This window comes from Homalodisca vitripennis, chromosome 7 (assembly GCF_021130785.1).
Source record: "Homalodisca vitripennis isolate AUS2020 chromosome 7, UT_GWSS_2.1, whole genome shotgun sequence".
Lineage (NCBI taxonomy): Eukaryota > Metazoa > Arthropoda > Insecta > Hemiptera > Cicadellidae > Homalodisca > Homalodisca vitripennis.
The window spans coordinates 36,410,277-36,424,963 of NC_060213.1; positions in this window are offsets into that span (position 1 = coordinate 36,410,277).

A 14,687-nucleotide genomic window follows, 5' to 3' on the forward strand; every position below is an offset into this window, starting at 1 on the left:
CCAATTTAGAATTTAGCAAAAGAAAATAAACAAAACGTTTCCAAAATAGAAATTCAACTTCTTCCTCTGGTTAAAACAACTCACAGCCATGAATATAAACATGTTTAAAACTAAAACAAAAATATTGGCACTGGACATATGTTGCAAAATAAAAATCAAAAGGTACCGGTATAATAACACCATAAGTCTAGACTGGTGAGAAAGAACCTAAGCGTGAACCAAGAGCACCAAAGAACACATGTCGCACGTACCAGGATGACGGTAGATTGGAGAGAAAATTAAATTTGTGGTGCTGTGGCGCGTCTTTGGAAAGTAAACAGGACAGGTAAATGGTAGTCGGGATGGAATATCTTTTTATGTTATATGACGAAGCCCTACATATTAAATCGTATTATGCTTGCAAAATTATGTCCTGTTTTAGTTAAGTTTATTATGTAGTAAAATATAAATTCATTTGGTGGTAATTTTAAAAACGTAACTTAGAGAAATGTCTCATTTCATATTTCTAATGAGATCAAGTGTGTCATTGTTTGTCGGCCATGTTGATTTGGTATTACAAAGCAATAATGCAGACAATCGATCCACTATGTAATTCCTTACATGTTTCTTTTACTGATAACAATGTTTTATGATTAATGTACAAATAAGTTATAAATATTATATCAATATTTTATGTACTTGAATAACTAAAGTTTTTAAAATAAGAGTATAATGGTTTAATAGTATATCAACCATAAGGTGGAGCTTCTCCAATCGGCTTGCCTTTTCATCATATGTTTTCAATATAATATTAGTTGCTTTGATGGATGTTATAGCAACCATTAATGGAGTTTGTTTATACAAAATTAATAGCTGCATAAACTTTAACACATTTTATTTACCAAAACCCTTAAAAACAGGTTTCAAATTATATTAAAGAACGTATACATTGTGCGTGGCTTTTGTGATATGGCTAGTATATAATATTAGAGAATAAAAGTATTTGATAGTTAAATACTTATCCTCAAAACACATTTAAGGTTTATTGGTTAAACATGCATACAAGAAAAAAGTTGCTGCATTACAAGTATTGGAACAATAATTAAATATAATTTTATTACTGAATGTAATGCAAGATTCTAGTACGATTGGGAAGAGTTATTCATTACTGGTGGCGAGAGAAAAGAAGAGACCTGGCCCGTGCCGGCGCACAGTTGTGTACTAGTGTGTTGCCGCGCGGTAATTTCAGGCGCTTCGACCCACAGCCAACCTGCGAATTGTTTATCCTAGCAATGGAGTTATTTGTTTTCAGTAATATAGCATTCCTGCAGAGTGTGACTCATCTTAAATGTTAAATTTTATATACATAAAAGCACTAAATTTACATTATACATATATGAACATTAGTAATTGTTATCTTAACAATAAAAAAAATCTTTAATTTCAGCAATTCATTCCTTTAATTATTGTTTGTTTACAACCACTGTAGAGCCTAATTATTTAGAATTTATTGAAGTGAAAACTTCTTTAGGCGCGTTGAGCGTTTTGATAGAGGGTAAAATCCTCGGTTCGCGTCACCGACATGCTAATGATACTAACCTGCATGAAAAAAGTCAGTCTCGCTGTGTTTTTTAACCGTAGACTTGGCCGCGGACTACTAACCTGCATGAAAAAGTCAGTCTCGCTGTGTTAAAACTGTCCCGGCGGAGTATGAAAACAGACTGCGAAAATCAGTGACCTTTACGGCTTCCTCTCGCGATTTAAAAGTGAAGCCAATGTCGTACAATTCTGTAAGATGCGGCAAATTAAAGCTCTTAATATTGGCAATCTATTGGTTACATTTTTAAATATTGAAAAAATTTTGAAATAATTTTGATTATTGTTTACATTTTACATAGCGTTTACAATGACAAGAAAAAAGTAGTAAGCGAGGATTTTTTTTATTTTTTGGTCAGACAAAATTTGTCAGCGAGAAAGTTGTGTGAAAATAGATGAATATTTTTTTTGTAATTTATCATTTTTTTATTGGAATTTTAGTTTAGCCTGTATTAGCGTATGAAGTGATGAGTGAACATTTCTGCCGGAACTGTAGTTGGCGCATTGGCTCACTGATACCGTATTAACTCAATAAATTAGTTTATTGTGCAATAAAAATACCTTTACGAAAAAACCAAGTTAATTTAACTAATTTATTAGTTTTAAAAATATTGTGGGTTTAATTGTTATTGCAATTATATACTTTATCCGTAGCAATAACTGTATTATTTACAACGGTGTTCAACTCACTGTTGTTCACTCGGTGTTTACTCACTTATAAATGAATAATGAAAACAACGAATATATTTTTAATATTTGTACGAATATTTGTATTTAAAATTTAGCATTATTCATTTTAATTATGTTTTTAATATTTAACCTCTTCATCATGAAATGAGTATTATTACGGTATAAGATTTATCTTACTAGCGTGGTAAAATAGATTTCTAGTTATTTGATAATATTTTTTCGTGGATTTTAAAATTGGAAAATTAAAAACGCGTCACATTTACAATTACAGATGTACTGCTACTATAACGTATTGTTAATTACTCTCAACTTAATAGTTCCGTTTTCACTTCTATCGGCAGTCCCACGACTGCTACTGTTTTTTTACAAACATAAATTTTGCTCAATTTTTATTGATCAAAACAGTACCGACATTTAAATTATCTTATAAAACATAACAATTAGGCCGCAAATCAATCAAAACAGTGAAACAATAATGGAATGACGAAACAAGGCGCGGCAACATACTAGTAATAGCGCCTGCAATTTTCAGATAGGCCAGAATCCAGGTCTCTTCTTTTCTCTCGCCATCAGTATAGTAATCTCCAGGAAAGAAATTTCGCAGTATATACCGTTAGAGTTTAAAAAGCCTAATAAATAGTTAGAAATGGGAAGAACATAACTTTACAGAAGGCAGCTCGGAAAAGAACATGCATGTAAAAGTCCGTCCACTTCCATTTGATAACTTGCCAACCCCTTTGTCGGTAACGTTTCCTCCCTAATTTAACGACTAAATAGCCAGTTATACTATTTATCTATTTTATTGGTTGTAAAAATACTTGCCGTTTGGCGATTATATTTTGTTGACTATTAAATAAATAACTATTTCAATACAGTTTTATAAGTGCATGCAAATGAACAGTTTGAGTGTTCACATCAGTTACCTTTTATTATTTGAGCTGCTAAATAAGGCAACAATTAGTATACACAAATAAGAAATTAAATTAATTTTTATTGCACATAACACTTTTTAGGCCAATGTATTAGGAAACATTATTTTTCCGGACATTTGCCATCGGTCAGTGAAACAAGAAATCAGTAGCACTACGTTTCGAGACCTGCAATCTGATCTCTTCTTCAGGTAAATAACTAACGTAATACAGAATTACAAACTAGGTACAACCAACAACTAGGTACCATCGAAAATTCTTCATTTTTATTAGACTTAACGAGCAATTGTTTCACTTCAGCGCGTTCATCACCGTATATAGTTTGTGCTTTAATTAAAACACTCATGTCTCAGTTTTTTTAAAACTGGAAGATAAGTAAGAAATAAAGTATTGAACAAAATTTTTGTTTATCTGTAAAATTATTAATGGCCAACGTTTTGAATCTTTTAGGTAATTTAAATCTGTTTAGCATCAACGTTACTTCATTTTTACTCAAGATAAACAATAATTGCCAAATATTCTACATCCTGTATATCAGGGTCCACAGTACACTCAGAATCACTACGTAAGCAATATTTACACGATGGAGATCTTTAGCACTGACAAACATAATTTCCGTTTTGTGAAGCCTGGAACATCGTTTCTCCATCACCATATAGTGTGGCTTTGAGGCATATGTGATGTAAATCTTGTCCTTACTAACAAGTTCATCCATACTAATATTGAACTGCCCATGTGGCATAAGCCTACTGTATGAAATTGAGTTTATTATTAATCAACCAGGGTTTTTATTATACGCATTTAAAAATTAAAAACTATTATTCAGTGTTGTTTGGTATGTGACATATATTACAAGAAACAATTCTTTTTTATGGGAACAAAGATGAGGCTAGTAAACAACTCGATGTTTTACGACCAAATTTTCAAACATCACACTAAATATATATTATAAATGTACAATACATAAATATTAAAAAAAAACTTTATTCTTCTATAGTATTTAGTTTTATAACTCTTTGATGATTGACGTATAAACACACAAGCTTACCCTTTAAAAGCTCGTTTGGTAGAATAATGCTAGTATTTCTCATAAACTGGTAATTTACAAATAGTTTTATGTTTGCTTTATATGGGTCCAACATCTTGTTATAACTATAACCTTTATTGAATTGTGGCCCATAATCATCTCCCGTATCCTAAAATAACTGCAACTTTCTGTATATATGCAGATTACTCTCATATAACATTCAATTAGGTAGAGTCATTATATATCCATTAAGAGTGAGTTAATAATATTATAAGGGTAGTTATGTATTTTTTATTTCTCTTTCAGATAACACCTCAAGATTTATGCTGTTGCTCCCTTCTAATTACATTATATAGATAATTACAAGGAAACGTAAAGTTGTAAGTAAGATAAGTGTACTGATGAAATCTTTCTCGAAATAACTTGGCACATCATAAGGTTCGATTTTTGTCCATTAAGTTAGTCTTTGTAGCAGTGATCAAATAAAAGTTTTCGTGGGCTAGTGTGGGTACTGACAAGAGTGCGCTGAAATCGAATCTTATCACCGGCTAATCATTGAATGTTCACTCTATTATTGATTTCTTTCACTCTATCAATAACATGGCACTGTTTGACTGCAGGCCGTTTGTTATTTATTTTAATAATTTCTCTTTGCCATAATGGTTACCCACAAGGCCAGTTAAAAATATTAGCTAACGCTCGGCAAGTCCTATGGAGTGATATGCACCATTATTAAACTCAGCGTTGTTCATTGAGAAATGAAGACTTCAATCATTTTAAATTTCACTGATTATTTGGTTTTCAAGATATCATGTGGCCACAGAGGAGTTTAGTCTGTATAGTTTTTTCCAGGCAATGTGTCGCGTAGCAAGTCTCAATTAAATTAATTAAATTTCATGCTAAATTAAAAATTCCCTCTTAAATTATGAGATTTCTTGCTGACAGAAAACAGACAGACAACCTTCCAAATCAGGGGAAAATATACGCTTTAATTTACAGTTATTCTAATTGTAAGTGCAGTGGTAAATTATGCATTAATGACACCATTTTGAGTTTCTTAATAACACATGTATTGCAAGGATCGCTATTTTAAAAATTTTATTTTCCTATGTTAAAAAGACATGTGTTCCAAGAACATGTTTTCATCGAAGTTCACTTTCAAATTATGAGATGTCTTGCTGACAGAAAACAGACAGACAGACAACCTTCCAAATCAGGGGAAAATATACGCTTTAATTTACAGTTATTCTAATTGTAAGTGCAGTGGTAAATTATGCATTAATGACACCTTTTTGAGTTTCTTAATAACACATGTATTGCAAGGATCGCTATTTTAAATTTTGTTTTCCTATGTTAAAAAGACATGTGTTCCAAGAACATGTTTTCATCGAAGTTCACTTTCAAATTATGAGATGTCTTGCTGACAGAAAACAGACAGACAACCTTCCAAATCAGGGGAAAATATACGGTTTAATTTATTACAGTTATTCTAATTGTAAGTGCAGTGGTAAATTATGCATTAATGACACCATTTTGAGTTTATTAATAACACATGTATTGCAAGGATCGCTATTTTAAATTTTATTTTCCTATGTTAAAAAGACATGTGTTCCAAGAACATGTTTTCATCGAAGTTCACTTTCAAATTATGAGATGTCTTGCTGACAGAAAACAGACAGACACATTTCCAAATCAGAAGAAAATATATGCATTAGTTTACAGTTATTCTAATTGTAAGTGCAGAAGTTTCTTAGCAATACATGTATTGCAAGAATCGACATTTTAAATTTTATTTTCCTATGTTAAAAAGACATGTGTTCCATGAAAATATAAGTGTTATGTACTTATATTTGTCCTAAATATGTGATATATAACTGAATTTAATGCTTATAAAGTGTCATGATTATAACTGCATGAGTCTAAAGTTTTTTATTTTATTGTAATATACGATAATGTTATAACAATAAACATATTTTATTTCAGCAAACATAGTTGTTTAAAATTGGAAATTCAAACGTAAAATAATCTATGAAGTAGTATTTTAACAATCTTGGCTGATCTCCCGCTTCCAACACAGATATCCGGAGTGGGTGAAACAAACAACGGTTCGACTCTAAATATTTCTTATCGGCTGCTCTGGACCACTTTGAGTAATGTTGTGGATAGATTTATATCCCGCCTTTGTTAAAACACACAGCTTGTTTTTGAAAACAAATGTCGAAGTGTTGCTTTACATATAACATAATATTATACGTTTTTTATTAATAATCACAAAGGTTCTTATACTAGCCTCAAGTTTATATAGAAAATTATGCAATTGCATATTAAAAAGGAATTATTCTTAAAACTGCGTGATGTATTTTAAACACTCTTACAGAAAGGTCTAAATTTAATAAATGTAATGTTATCAATAGAAACCATAGCAATTCATTAAAACTGTATTTTAATTAATTGTATGACCGTTGCCATAGCTGAGTCTGCCTTGTTCATCCGGTAAAAAAGTACAAATGCAACAAAACCTGATTTTGTCTGAGGTTCAAGATTGGAGAAGACGTAAAAAATTACCACGAAATTTCGTCATGAGTGCTTTGTTGCAATATACGAGTAGGTTATCTCATTCCAATAGACTTGATTTGACTATACTTAGCAAGTATCACAAACCGTACTTTGGATGACGTTTGATTGAAGTTGTCTAAATAATACAGACACACCGGCCGTGTGTACTCCGGAGAGGGTCATCTAGCTAATACAATGATGGATTTGTGCATTTCGTGTATAACTCAGATACCTGGGCTTCATGTACTCGAACTAGAACTCTCTGTTACTGCCCAGTGATTTAATCTCTCAAGAAACTAATATCAGTCGGTTACGGTGATGGTGGTTTTAGAGACCATAAACAGAGAAAGTGAAAAATATATCCTGTAAATTCCAAACATTTCTATGAAATCCTAATATTAAGTTTTATATATATATATATATATATATATATATATATATATATATATATATATATATAAAAGGTGATTTTTTTATTGGTGCGGTTTTTAAAACTAAATAAAAAAATGAAAAACAACCTGCATTGACATAAAAATGCATTTATTTGAACTACAGTGTCATGACATTAACGTTTAAAAATGATTTCTGGCATATGGGCTCCATTTCGTTCGCGTAGAAAGCCCAATCGAGAAGTCCAATTTTCGAATACCCTTTCCAGCAGCTGTGGTTGAATTCCGCCAATAACTCGACGAATGTTAGCTTCCAAGCCATTTAAAGTTTGTGGCTTGTGATCGTATACTTGAGACTTAACATATCCCCACAGAAAGTAGTCTGTGGGCGTGATATCACGCGACCGTGGGGGCCAGTTGACACTACCACTAAATGAGATGATACGTTCACCAAATGTTTCTGCCAAGAGGCCAATTGTGTCGTTTGCCGTGTGGCACGTCGCGCCATCTTGTTGGAACCAGACATTTTCTAAATCCACTTCAAGTTCGTTTAGCTGAGGAAAGAAAAAGTCCCGTAACATTGCCCGATAGCGTTGACCATTTATCGTAACAGTCTGGCCAGCATTGTCTTAAAAAAAATAAGGGCCAATAACACCACCTGCCCAAATGGCGCACCAAACGGTAAGTTTTTGTGGATGAAGGGGTATACCAACAAATTCTTTTGGGTTTTCATCACTCCAAATCCGACAATTCTGTTTGTTGACAAAGCCGCATAACCAGAAATGAGCCTCATCACTGAAAAAAATCTTTCCTGCGAAAGCTGGGTCATGTGTTATCTTATGTTGAGCCCATTCAACGAAATCAAGACGCTTGCGATAGTCTAATCGTTTCAGTTCTTGCACCAACTGAATCTTGTATGGATATAGGCGTAGATCCTTCCGTAAAATATTCCATAGAGTTGAGTAGCAGATCGCTAATTGCTGCGCACGATGACGAATCGACACACTTGGATCCTCTTCAACACTATGAGCAACAGCATCAACAGCCTCTTCGGTCCTTACTGTGCGGCGTCTCTGCCGATGCTTGTCAACAAGAGTGTGGGTATTACGAAAACGATTAACCAAAGCTCGAATACCTGACTCTGATGGACGATTATGAGGTCCGTAAATCGGACGAAGAGCTCGGTAAGTTGCCCAAACTGAACTGCGGTTTTCAAAATAAATTTGCACTATTCGCAAACGCTCTTCTTTTGTAAGTCTGCTCATGGTTACTATACAATAATGCGCACTAGACAATACAAATATCGAAATGACATAAGATAATAAACAAAGATCAGCTGTTTCATTCAAATTTAATTGTTGTGTTTAATAGTGGTGCCAACTTAAAAACCACATTAATAAAAAAATCACCCTTTATATATATATATATATATATATATATATATATATATATCATGATGAATTCGATATTCCTAGTATACAGTCAAACATTAAAAAGCATTCCAAGTCAGTTGATTATCGAGATGTAGTAGGATCGAGAAATAGAAATGAAGTTAATCCAATTCTTTGTAACGCTAACCCAATAAATTTAGTAAACTAGCTGCAATATGGTAGGTTATAGGCATAGAAACTTTCCAAATAACCGTTTCTTTAAAACATAAATTAAATTTACCATATTTACAGTAACTCTACATATATTTTCAAATTATTATATTACTTTAACGAGAAACTCTACTTGGTAAGTTTTAATTTATCAACCATGTACTCGATCATTAATACACGTCTTTTTTCAGTGATATTTTAATCCAATAATTTGGTTCCACCTTATTATCTAAACATCAATTTTCTTGAAAATCAATCTATAACAGATACAACTAGAGAACACTAAACACGATAGCTAAAACATTTTATTTAAATTATTATCTTAAATAATAATAATTCGAATTTATGTTTATTTGCAGACGTTCAAAATCAGCAGAGAAAACATTTACAGAAATTAATGCGTATCTCCGCGTGCTAAATACCGTATAACTAAATATATTCATTTTTCTCCGTCAGTCTTCCAGACGACATCTCATGAAAAAAACAATAATTTGGACTTAAAATGTTGCATGAAGCAATATTTATATAGTTAACCATGATGCAGAACAAGTAAATTTTTAAATAAACTGCATACATCCCTATGACATTTTATCATGTGGCGTAATAGCACAATTAGCTAAAGACGACATTTTGTATGCAGCCTCAACGAAGCCAGTTACGCGACATGTAATATATTATTTATTGTGTTTAACCATTTATATATAATAAAATTTGTTACATACATACCTAAAATAAATAACAAGCACTTTTATTGTATTAAATACCGTGAGAAATAAAGTATCAAGACTAAGTTTTACAAAGTCACGACAGAGAGCTACAGTGATACGAGGAATTAATTAGAGCTAGTTAATGTTAATGCTGACGTTTTATTCCCGTCAGACATAATCAGTTAAGCTTTGTGCGAGTGTCAAGTTAGCGGATTTGCAGAATGAAGCTATTTTTAAAGCTGCAACAGTCACATACCTTCTGTCACCTTCAGCTGTACCTGAGTAGCAGAGGTAAATTAGTTCATCTCGTTAAAAGCAGAATTCCAGAGCTTTGCATGTAAACCCGTAGAGTACGCATCCCTTATTTTAAGATTAGATTATACGTCGGATTTCATTGGATTGGTTCTAATGTGTAACACTGCATTACAAAGCTCTCATTTCTCAGATTTATTACTTAGTTAAGCGTTGGAGAACGCTATCACTTGATGGGCTAGAAACATAATTTCTATCTATCTATATTATCCATCTGTTTACAATATATCTCAAATATGTATTGATCTACAGTACATTGATTTTTTCATATTTTTTGAAGTAAATATTCAGTTTAAAGATGGTGTAAGTCACTTGGGATTTGTTTTTTAAAACTAGTCTTTAATATAATTGCAACGAAAAATCTCAGAATGAATAAGGTTTAAAAAAAAGTAATATTAATTTTATAAAACTTTGGTATACGATGTAGCAGGGTACGTAGCTGTATCCTTCTAATTAAGCGTGCAACCTCAGTGACGCCAGTTACGCGACACGTAATGTAGCGTACTGGTACATTTTACACCAAATAAATTTTATATAAAATGTTTTTTAATCAAACCGGTAATACTGTTTATAAATGAACAGAACTTGGTATCTAAACACTTACTTTGCTGTTTCGCAAAGACAGTTGGGTCTTCCTCAATCTTTTGTAAGACAACCCAAACTTTATTATAATGAATACATTGAAAATTAGTACACAAATCGGATAAGCAGCTTAAGTTTGTTCATTAAAGGAAGGTATTTTTAACGCTTACTGGACTGACTGTACGTCAAGTTGGTGATAAGAGCGTGATATGGAACGGTGAAGAAAATCTAGAGATGCAAGGTCGGAGGTTAGATGCACAGCCTGAACCGCAAATAATATAGTAAACGCTAAAGGCTGTGAAATTGTTGTGTTTTGTGTGTATAAGTTTGCGAATTGTGTATAATATTATTGTTATAAATGAGTGTGTAGACCGCTGAGAAGAATTAATAACGGGCCAGAGAAATACAAAAAAAAAAAAAAAAAAAAAAAAAAAAAAAACAGGAAACCGACAAATTTATCCATTTTATATTTGTAAAATGAAAACTATGGTTAAGACATAGATGTTTCTTTGGTCACTATAATGGGAATTACAGGAACAAGACTTAAACAGAGACGAGAGGGTAAACAAATTCTTTATATTACATCTTTCTGATTGACAAAGATTGTTTCTCAGGTGTAACTAGCTCTCATGTGTCCAATATTAGAAGGAATTAAGACACACACACACAATATTTGCAAAATGCAATTAATTTTAACAAATCTAAATAGATAAAAAGGCAGTTGAAGGAGTAACTGAAATTCTGGTTCCAAATAATTAAGTTCCAAATAGCAGGGAGCATACTCGTACATGCTACAAACTGCTGTTCGAAGTATGTGAAATTCGCGTTTTCCTGATCGATTAGATCTAACCGTAAATTAGGTGGTCCATAATAGGCCCACTAAAAGGTGCAGACAATTAAATCATTGGTAGAGTAATTTAAATCTCGAATTATGAGGAACAGGTGACCCCCTCTGTTAAGCTGCTTGGAAACACGTAGATGATTGTCCGTACAGTGGACAGGTCGTTGGTTTGCATCCCGTATTATGAATCAGAAAGTTTTTGGAATTTATTGGTTGTATTGTTTCCTAAATTCAGATTATGCTTCTTGAAATTAATTTCCTCAAAATATACGACATATTTAGAAAGGTTTTGTGTTTAAAACATGTATCTATGAAACATTTTCTCGTAATAAATTCAATTAATATTTCTTCTAAGTTCTTAAACACATTTTTCAATTTACCCATATATAATATAATACAGTCCATCACGCATTAAGCGTTTTTTTCATGAACAACTTTCTATAAAGTTCTAGTTTAATAACTTAAACATAAACATTTTATCCTTACATTAATGTTTAACTAACCGTTAACTTTATATCTTGTAAATCAAACGAATAATTGTTTTGTATTAATTAAATATTTAAGCAAATCGTTTGTGTGTAGTATTATAGTAGATATGATTCAGTTTAATTAACAAAATTGTTATTGAAATTTTACAATTTCCTTTTACAAATACAATTTTGCCTATTTGTTTCAGTGCAGAAGAAGAAGAAGATAATTATCAGTTACATATTCAGCCCATAATGTTATATGAATATTTTAGATGAAAGAAATCAAATGAATTTCAAACGAATTAGCCTTTATGTAGCTTTGACTAAGGCACTTATTAATAAGTTTTCATGGAAGTTCTGGTTACCAGAATAATGAAGTTATATCTATCTACAAAAATGTTTTAATAACAAGTCTAGAGACGATTTCCTTTGGAGGCAAGATAATTGTATCGATTCTCTTAAAAAAACAGAAGGAAACGTTAAGCAAACAACAGAACTCGATATTGCAGAACGGATGTAAATACACCAATAACGGACATATCCGTTTAGTTTTCTGTAGTGATCTCATTATTCTTGTTTTTCTGGCCGTATCGGAAAGCGGAATATTTTATGTATTGCTTTATATAATTTAGATTTTTATAACCATTACTATTTCAATACTTGTGTAGTAAAGAAAAAGATATTAAATTGTTAGTAGCATAAAGTATTCAATGAAAGTGAAAAATGCCCAAATATCTTCTACTGTTGTATGTTAGAGTATAAAAACCAAATTCACAATGAGTTATAAGGTAAACAAATTAACTTTGGAACGATCAATGTGTCTACATTATTGATGAACATTTTGTAAATTTACTAATTTGAAACGGAAAGTGATATTACTTATTTAGTGTTTTTCAATAACCTTGAGATTAGTATAACATAAATGTGTACCTGTTTGTTTATTTATTTGTAAAATGATAATGAAGTTTTCCTAGGTATATTAAAACACCATTAAAATATGTATTGTAACAGTGAAAATAAAGTTGTGGCTCAGTGGAAAATAATTAATAAATATGCATCTAGAAATCATAATTTTTTTATTAATATAATCGGAGTGTTATTAGCTTAAACAACACATTAATACCTAGCTTAAAGGCACAGAAAAAACACAGAAAATGTATTAAATAAACTAATGATTATGCTTTAAATGAAGTTGTATGGGAAACTCCACATTCACCGAGATTAAAGCAAGATATATATGTAGCCATTATAACTAACGTTTAAGGGGTGAACAGAGAAACTCAAAAACAACAGTGAAGACAGGTCTCTCACATTGTAAATGCGCCTAGAGCTCTACAACAATTCAACTACATAAACAAACACATAAATTCCGTTAGTTAACACACATTCCGCCTTTCTGTTGTTGTTTTTGTGAGTGCTTATCAATTTAATTTGTTAATTTTATTGAAAAATCTTCCTCGGAACGTTTCAGTAGAACAATAATCATTTACTGTACGAAAAAATTATGTGTATAAAAATTCTCAGCAATATTTTAATACGGACAAGTGATATTTACGGACAGAGTTTTAGGGAATTCAGCTCCATGGCTGAGGCAGTCTAATTTGCTCGATGGGTATCTCTACATTTATAATAGAAGTGGTAGCATGACACAGTGATTTAAAAATGTAAAGTGTTCAGCAATGATTTATATCATAGTATTATATATAGTAATTTATTAAAATTGATAAAAAGTAACTACCAAAACGTTTAATGTCAAAGAAAGAGAGTCAAGGTTGCTGTTACATGTATGTTGGTGTCTCAGCGTACACATGATATAAAAAAGAGATCTGTATAGTTTACCCCGCAGAGATCCACTGGAATCTAGATGGAGAGGAGTGTTTATCGTGTCTTCATGCAATTGTGTACCTTAGCTAATAAGTGTAATTATATTATTAATTATATTATTATATTATATATATATTTATATATATATATATATATATATATATATATATATATATCCGTTTTAAACTTTAAATAGAATTAGAGTATCATGAATTTGCTATAGAAAAAGAAAGTGATAAAAGGCTGCAATCTTTGTAAATACATATTGAATCTCAGTTTAGATTGTTTATATAAATTTATATTCCTTACACTGGATATTGAAATGTTTAATGCCGGTTTTAAAATGAGATGAGTATCAGCTATAACTTTTAAAATGATATATTGGATAACTATTTAACGGGTATAATACGCTGTAAGGAATAAAAACGGAAGTAGAGTACTTGAAGTCTCGTTCATCAAAAACATTCATAAATATTTACAAGGCCCTCTGAATACATTCACCGCAATTAGTCTGCTTGACAAACTCATGTAGCCTCAAATTAAAAACAAGAGGATTGCCATCAGTTTGTACATAAATTGGCATTCGTTTGGCTTTGGTTATATTAACTGTGAGCCGGGTTTAATGAAACCAGCGCTAGGCAGTGGAGTAGGCCACGCCCTTCCACGCCACACCCACTCCCTGATTTTAAACTCCCAAAAGAGAAGGACGAAAAGGGTTCGGTAAACATTATTGTTAAATGTTACAGAACTGAAAAACTATGCTTCTAAATATGGTGTATGTCTTCTAATTCAAGTACAAGAACCTAAACCATTACATAAAAAAAGAAATAATAAGTAAAACATAAGACGATGGCTCAAGGTCTCCTTCATGCCAGAAAATGTGTATTTAAACAATCAAATAAATACTTGACACATACCACCAAATTCATGAGAAGTGCAAATCAAATTAAAATTTATATACTTAATTTACCCTCTATGATAAAAATTGTTTCTTATTTATACGTGGAACGTTCTATTCATTATGTTTTATTTTGTAGTTACTATCAATATGGGTCTTATTTTGTATTTACTATTAATATGTATTTTATTTTATGTTTACTATCAATATGTGTTTTATTTTGTTTTATTTGTTTTATTATGTTTACTGTTTGCAATTAATTTATGTTTTATTTTATGTTTGATCT